Here is a 7,500-nt window from a genome sequence, read left to right on the forward strand (position 1 = left end):
CGTTCTACAACAACTCCATTGGCTTCCCATTAAACTACGCATCGACTACAAAATCCTCCTCCACACATTCAAAGCCATCCACAACCTCGCCCCCCCCTACCTGTCCGACCTCCTCCACATCAACATTCCCACCCGGTCCCTCAGGTCAGCCTCCGCCATCAACCTCACTGTCCCCCCTGCCCGTCTGTCCACCATGGGGGCAAGAGCCTTCAGCCGCTCTGCCCCTCGCCTCTGGAACTCCCTCCCCCCCGACATTAGGAACATTGACACCATAAACCCATTCAAAACACACCTCTTCAGGCAGGCTTATCTCTGAGCCACCCTCCCGACTATTGAATGCCCTGCTGCTGCTGCTTTTTATATTGTAATTTGTAATTGTTTGATCGTCATTTTTTAACTGTTTGACTGTATTTTTGTAACTGTGTTGTACGGCGACCTTGAGTGCCATGAAAGGCGCCTTATAAAATAAATGTATTATTATTATTATTATTATTATTATAGTGATATGGTATTATCTACCAGATTAATTTGTTGAGACCTCTTCATCAGTATCATCTCCATCAGAATCATTCAGGAGAAATTCACCTGATTTTGCACTTTATTAACAATAAGGGTGTGTGACTTTTTAACCATTATAATTAGTTTGAGTGTGCGCCTGCGGATGCTGTCATTCTGCACTCTACTGATACTCTTCAGTTCCAGCACCTCAGCAAAGTCTGATCACGGATGAGCGGTGGTATTTTCACTATTTAAATATTATAATTAACATGGATAATATTAATTTAGAAGATTATCCAAAGCAATCCACAGTTAATCACACAGTAGTATCACACTGTGAGCCGGCAGGACTCACACCCACAGCCTGGGAGAAAGATGCACAGTTAGTCCAACCAGCTAACCCAGAGGAGCCATGGTCATTATGGTCATTATGGTAATTATGGTAATTAGCAGAGTTAGCATGTACTTTAGCGTTCCGGCGGATGTTAATGTGTCACAGTGAACATCTACTTGACCTTTGTGTCCTGGATGTTCCACACGGCTCGGAGGCTCGGAGACACAGACAAGAGCCCAGCAGATCTCTACCAGGTAAGATGTTACCTGTCTCTCTCTCTACCAGGTAAGATGTTACCTGTCTCTCTCTCTACCAGGTAAGATGTTACCTGTCTCTCTCTCTACCAGGTAAGATGTTACCTGTCTCTCTCTCTACCAGGTAAGATGTTACCTGTCTCTCTCTCTACCAGGTAAGATGTTACCTGTCTCTCTCTCTACCAGGTAAGATGTTACCTGTCTCTCTCTCTACCAGGTAAGATGTTACCTGTCTCTCTCTCTACCAGGTAAGATGTTACCTGTCTCTCTCTCTACCAGGTAAGATGTTACCTGTCTCTCTCTCTACCAGGTAAGATGTTACCTGCATCTCTAACCCTTCAGAGAGGGCATGCCTAATATAACATGGTGTTTATTACCTGTTTTACATGCAATGACGACTGAAAAAGATAATCTTGTATGCATTGCAAATTATGGATAATTTATTAATGTATGTACTTATCGATATGATCAATGTAAGTCTGTATCCAGCACGCACAGCGTGTGTCTATGTCTGTGTGGATGTACAATCCAGACTGTTTTGCTGATATAAAAATGGCGTTGCACGTTGGATTCTGCGGAGGCTGTTTTTGCAGCAGACTGACTTTGCCTCGTCTCCCTCAGACGCTGTAAACAGACGCAGCAGCAGCAGCAGCGGTGGTTATTATGGAGTCAGACAGAGACGCTTCCATGGCAGCTGGGAACTGTCCTGCCCCGAGCCAGACGCCCGCCAAGACCTGGCGCTCCTCCAAGAGAGGTGAGGGGCGGTGGGGGGGGTGGGGTGGACTCAGCTGGGCTGTGGGGGGGTGGACTCAGCTGGGCTGGGCTGGGGTGTGTTGTGTTGTGTTGTGTTGTGTTGGGATGTGTTGGGTTGTGTTGTGTTGGGGTGTGTTGTGTTGTGTTGTGTTGTGTTGTGTTGTGTTGTGTTGTGTTGGGGTGTGTTGTGTTGTGTTGTGTTGTGTTGTGTTGGGTTGGGTTGGGTTGTGTTGGGTTGGTTATGAGCTCAACAGAAGTACACATATCTCCTTATCCCACCTCTGGAATTATCGTAGTTGTCTAGGAGAGAATGTCTAGATGTTCACTAGCTTTTTAGATTTACATTTTTACATTGCCTAAAACCATTTAGCAGACGCTTTTATCCAAAGCGACTTATCCAAAGCGACGAGATTACAGGGACAGTCTCCCTGGAGTAACTGAGGGCTAAGTGTCTTACTCAAGGGCAAACTAGTGGTGGTGTTCTCAGGTGGGATTTGAACTCATGACCTTCTGATCACCAGTCCAACTTTGTGGACGGTGTCATTTCTTTGTACTGGTCAGCATACTACAAATCCAATGTAGTGAAAGTACAGCCAGACCTTCGCTATCACAAGTAAGACGTTTATAAGAGCCTCTGTTTAGATGTGGTGGGTATTGTGTATACTAGCTGTCAGAACTGCAGAGTCACTACCCATCTTCTGTCGGAGACTGCAGACCTCCATCTCTTCAGGCTACACCTTAACTGCTCCTCCTGAGACATTACCACCCCCCAGCACTGCGTCTCCCGAGATACCTGCTTTTCCCCTCTACTATGCGTCCTAAGACTTATACTGCCCCCTTGTACTGTCTCTCCAGTGTCTATAAAAAGGGTTAGGAGCTGGATTACTCTTCCTGCTACGACTGGTGGACTGATGATTCACTTGCTTAGTCAAATGTATCGACTGTAAGTCGCTTTGGAATAAGGCGTCTGCTAAACGCCAACAATTTAAAAATGTAAACTTGTAAAAATGCGTCTGTAATCTACGGCCTCGCAGTGGTTTTCCAGTACTAACAACCCTGAGCATCCACCCAGAAGCAGTAACACTGTGTTAACCATTTACCAAAAAAGAGCGAAGTTCTTTTGTTATAGGATATAGGTATAGGACTTTTGATGAGTTTGAATTTAGGGAACTGTCATAAAAAGTTTAGTTATTATCTCAAGATAATAAAGGAAGTTTGCTAGAATGACAATCAGCGTTTCTACGGCTTTTGAAATTACTTTGGTCCATCAAAAACTACAACGTTTGCAGGAAAAGTACTACACAAATAAAAGTTATCATTATTATCAAGCCTTTTCAATTAATGAAGAATAGTGAGATATTCTTGACCTTGTGAATAATAGATCATCCGTTCACAACTCGAGAAAAGCAGTTTTTAACGCCATCAATGAAATGACGTAACAGAATATAGCCACAACGTGACCTGTCGTCTCACTGATGCTGTTAAAAGGCCCACCTTTGTCCCAACAATCCTCCTGGCGTCTCGCCTCTCATCCATAAACACCACTGGCCCTTCCAGGAAGCTTGATAACACACTGACTAACAAAGCTGAAACCTACCGGGAGATTCCTGTTGTATGAGTCAAATGAAGACACACACACACACACACACACACACACACACACACACACACTACTTGACTCTGGGAGTTTGTTGACCCTCGTGGTCGGTTCGTGGCTCACTGCTGGTATATTCTCAGGAGCGGCCTCCCCGAAGCCCGCCGCTGATGTGACTTCACGTTTCCACGGAGACGGAGTTCGCTACAAGGCCAAGCTCATTGGTGTGGACGAGGTCCCAGGGGCCCCAGGGGCCCGCGGAGACAAGATGTGTTTGGACTCTGTGATGAAGCTCAAGGTAAGAGGCCTGTGGATAGAGACATTCTGTTCACCAGAACATTCTACTGGTTAACTGACACCAGAACATTCTACTGGTTAACTGACACACCAGAACATTCTACTGGTTAACTGACACCAGAACATTCTACTGGTTAACTGACACCAGAACATTCTACTGGTTAACTGACACACCAGAACATTCTACTGGTTAACTGACACCAGAACATTCTACTGGTTAACTGACACCAGAACATTCTACTGGTTAACTGACACACCAGAACATTCTACTGGTTAACTGACACCAGAACATTCTACTGGTTAACTGACACCAGAACATTCTACTGGTTAACTGACACCAGAACATTCTACTGGTTAACTGACACCAGAACATTCTACTAGTTAACTGACACACCAGAACATTCTACTGGTTAACTGACACCAGAACATTCTACTGGTTAACTGACACACCAGAACATTCTACTGGTTAACTGACACCAGAACATTCTACTGGTTAACTGACACCAGAACATTCTACTGGTTAACTGACACCAGAACATTCTACTGGTTAACTGACACCAGAACATTCTACTGGTTAACTGACACCAGAACATTCTACTGGTTAACTGACACCAGAACATTCTACTGGTTAACTGACACCAGAACATTCTACTGGTTAACTGACACCAGAACATTCTACTGGTTAACTGACACCAGAACATTCTACTGGTTAACTGACACACCAGAACATTCTACTGGTTAACTGACTCCAGAACATTCTACTGGTTAACTGACACCAGAACATTCTACTGGTTAACTGACACCAGAACATTCTACTGGTTAACTGACACCAGAACATTCTACTGGTTAACTGACACACCAGAACATTCTACTGGTTAACTGACACCAGAACATTCTACTGGTTAACTGACACCAGAACATTCTACTGGTTAACTGACACCAGAACATTCTACTGGTTAACTGACACCAGAACATTCTACTGGTTAACTGACACCAGAACATTCTACTGGTTAACTGACACCAGAACATTCTACTGGTTAACTGACACCAGAACATTCTACTGGTTAACTGACACCAGAACATTCTACTGGTTAACTGACACCATGATGAAGCTCAAGGTAAAGAGGCCTGTGGGAAAAAATGCTCAGATAGAGACTTTCTGCTGTTGCCATGACTCCATATTTACACACAGACGTGGCTCTGCAGGCCTGTCTATATCAGCTGATATCGTGTTGTTTTGATAAAGTTGAAATGTCGCTGGTCATTAGCGTGAGAGAGTGCACCTGTTTTGCGGTCGGTCAGAAAGCTGAGGTCTTATGACAATGTTCAGGCCTGCTTATTTCTAAAAAAAATAAAATAATATTTTTCATGTAATAGTTAGGAATTCATTATTCATCGTTGTGATGAAAAGAAATGCAGTAGTAAGGTTGTACTACCTCACAAGCACACATTTGACATTTACATTTAAATTTTTGGCATTTAGCAGACGCGACTTACAAACAATACATTTCTACAGTCGCAGCAGGAACAGAACAGCAGGAACAGAACTCTGTGTTCAAGCCAGGGGACATTGGCAGTCGTCGTGCTAGAAGAAGGAAGGGGTTTTTTGTTTAGTTTTTTTTTGACACAGGAGAAACAGTACAGGGGGTAGTAGATGTCTCAGGAGGGACAGTACAGGGGGGTAGTAGATGTCTCAGGAGGGACAGTGCAGGGGGGTAGTAGATGTCTCAGGAGAGACAGTACATGGGGGTAGTAGATGTCTCAGGAGGGACAGTACAGGGGGGTAGTAGATGTCTCAGGAGGGACAGTACAGGGGGGTAGTAGATGTCTCAGGAGGGACAGTACAGGGGGGTAGTAGATGTCTCAGGAGGGACAGTACAGAGGAGTAGTAGATGTCTCAGGAGGGACAGTACAGGGGGGTAGTAGATGTCTCAGGAGGGACAGTACAGGGGGGTAGTAGATGTCTCAGGAGGGACAGTACAGAGGAGTAGTAGATGTCTCAGGAGAAACAGTATAGGGGGTAGTAGATGTCTCAGGAGGGACAGTTTAGGGGGTAGTAGATGTCTCACGAGGGACAGTACAGGGGGTAGTAGATGTCTCAGGAGGGACAGTACAGGGGGGTAGTAGATGTCTCAGGAGGGACAGTACAGGGGGGTAGTAGATGTCTCAGGAGGGACAGTACAGGGGTATTAGATGTCTCAGGAGGGACAGTACAGGGGGGTAGATGTCTCAGGAGGGACAGTACAGGGGGTAGTAGATGTCTCAGGAGGGACAGTACAGGGGGGTAGTAGATGTCTCAGGAGGGACAGTACAGGGGGGTAGTAGATGTCTCAGGAGGGACAGTACAGGGGGGTAGTAGATGTCTCAGGAGGGACAGTACAGGGGGGTAGTAGACGTCTCAGGAGGGACAGTACAGGGGGGTAGTAGATGTCTCAGGAGGGACAGTACAGGGGGGTAGTAGACGTCTCAGGAGGGACAGTACAGGGGGGTAGTAGAGGTCTCAGGAGGGACAGTACAGGGGGGTAGTAGATGTCTCAGGAGGGACAGTACAGGGGGGTAGTAGATGTCTCAGGAGGGACAGTACAGGGGGGTAGTAGATGTCTCAGGAGGGACAGTACAGGGGGTAGTAGATGTCTCAGGAGGGACAGTACAGGGGGTAGTAGATGTCTCAGGAGGGACAGTACAGGGGGGTAGTAGATGTCTCAGGAGGGACAGTACAGGGGGTAGTAGATGTCTCAGGAGGGACAGTACAGGGGGTAGTAGATGTCTCAGGAGGGACAGTACAGGAGGTAGTAGATGTCTCAGGAGGGACAGTACAGGGGGTAGTAGATGTCTCAGGAGGGACAGTACAGGGGGGTAGTAGATGTCTCAGGAGGGACAGTACAGGGTAGTAGATGTCTCAGGAGGGACAGTACAGGGGGTAGTAGATGTCTCAGGAGGGACAGTACAGGGGGGTAGTAGATGTCTCAGGAGGGACAGTACAGGGGGGTAGTAGATGTCTCAGGAGGGACAGTACAGGGGGTAGTAGATGTCTCAGGAGGGACAGTACAGGGGGGTAGTAGATGTCTCAGGAGAAACAGTACAGGGGGTAGTAGATGTCTCAGGAGAAACAGTACAGGGGGTAGTAGATGTCTCAGGAGGGACAGTACAGGGGGTAGTAGATGTCTCAGGAGGGACAGTACAGGGGGGTAGTAGATGTCTCAGGAGGGACAGTACAGGGGGGTAGTAGATGTCTCAGGAGGGACAGTACAGGGGGGTAGTAGATGTCTCAGGAGGGACAGTACAGGGGGGTAGTAGATGTCTCAGGAGGGACAGTACAGGGGGGTAGTAGATGTCTCAGGAGGGACAGTACAGGGGGGTAGTAGATGTCTCAGGAGGGACAGTACAGGGGGGTAGTAGATGTCTCAGGAGGGACAGTACAGGGGGTATTAGATGTCTCAGGAGGGACAGTACAGGAGGTAGTAGATGTCTCAGGAGAAATAGTACAGGGGGGTAGTAGATGTCTCAGGAGGGACAGTACAGGGGGGTAGTAGATGTCTCAGGAGGGACAGTACAGGGGGGTAGTAGATGTCTCAGGAGGGACAGTACAGGGGGTATTAGATGTCTCAGGAGGGACAGTACAGGAGGTAGTAGATGTCTCAGGAGGGACAGTTTAGGGGGTAGTAGATGTCTCAGGAGAAACAGTACAGGGGGGTAGTAGATGTCTCAGGAGGGACAGTTTAGGGGGTAGTAGATGTCTCAGGAGGGACAGTTTAGGGGGTAGTAGATGT

The sequence above is a fragment of the Nansenia antarctica genome, assembly GCF_963989245.1.
Source record: "Nansenia antarctica genome assembly, chromosome: 1".
Classification (NCBI taxonomy): domain Eukaryota; kingdom Metazoa; phylum Chordata; class Actinopteri; order Argentiniformes; family Microstomatidae; genus Nansenia; species Nansenia antarctica.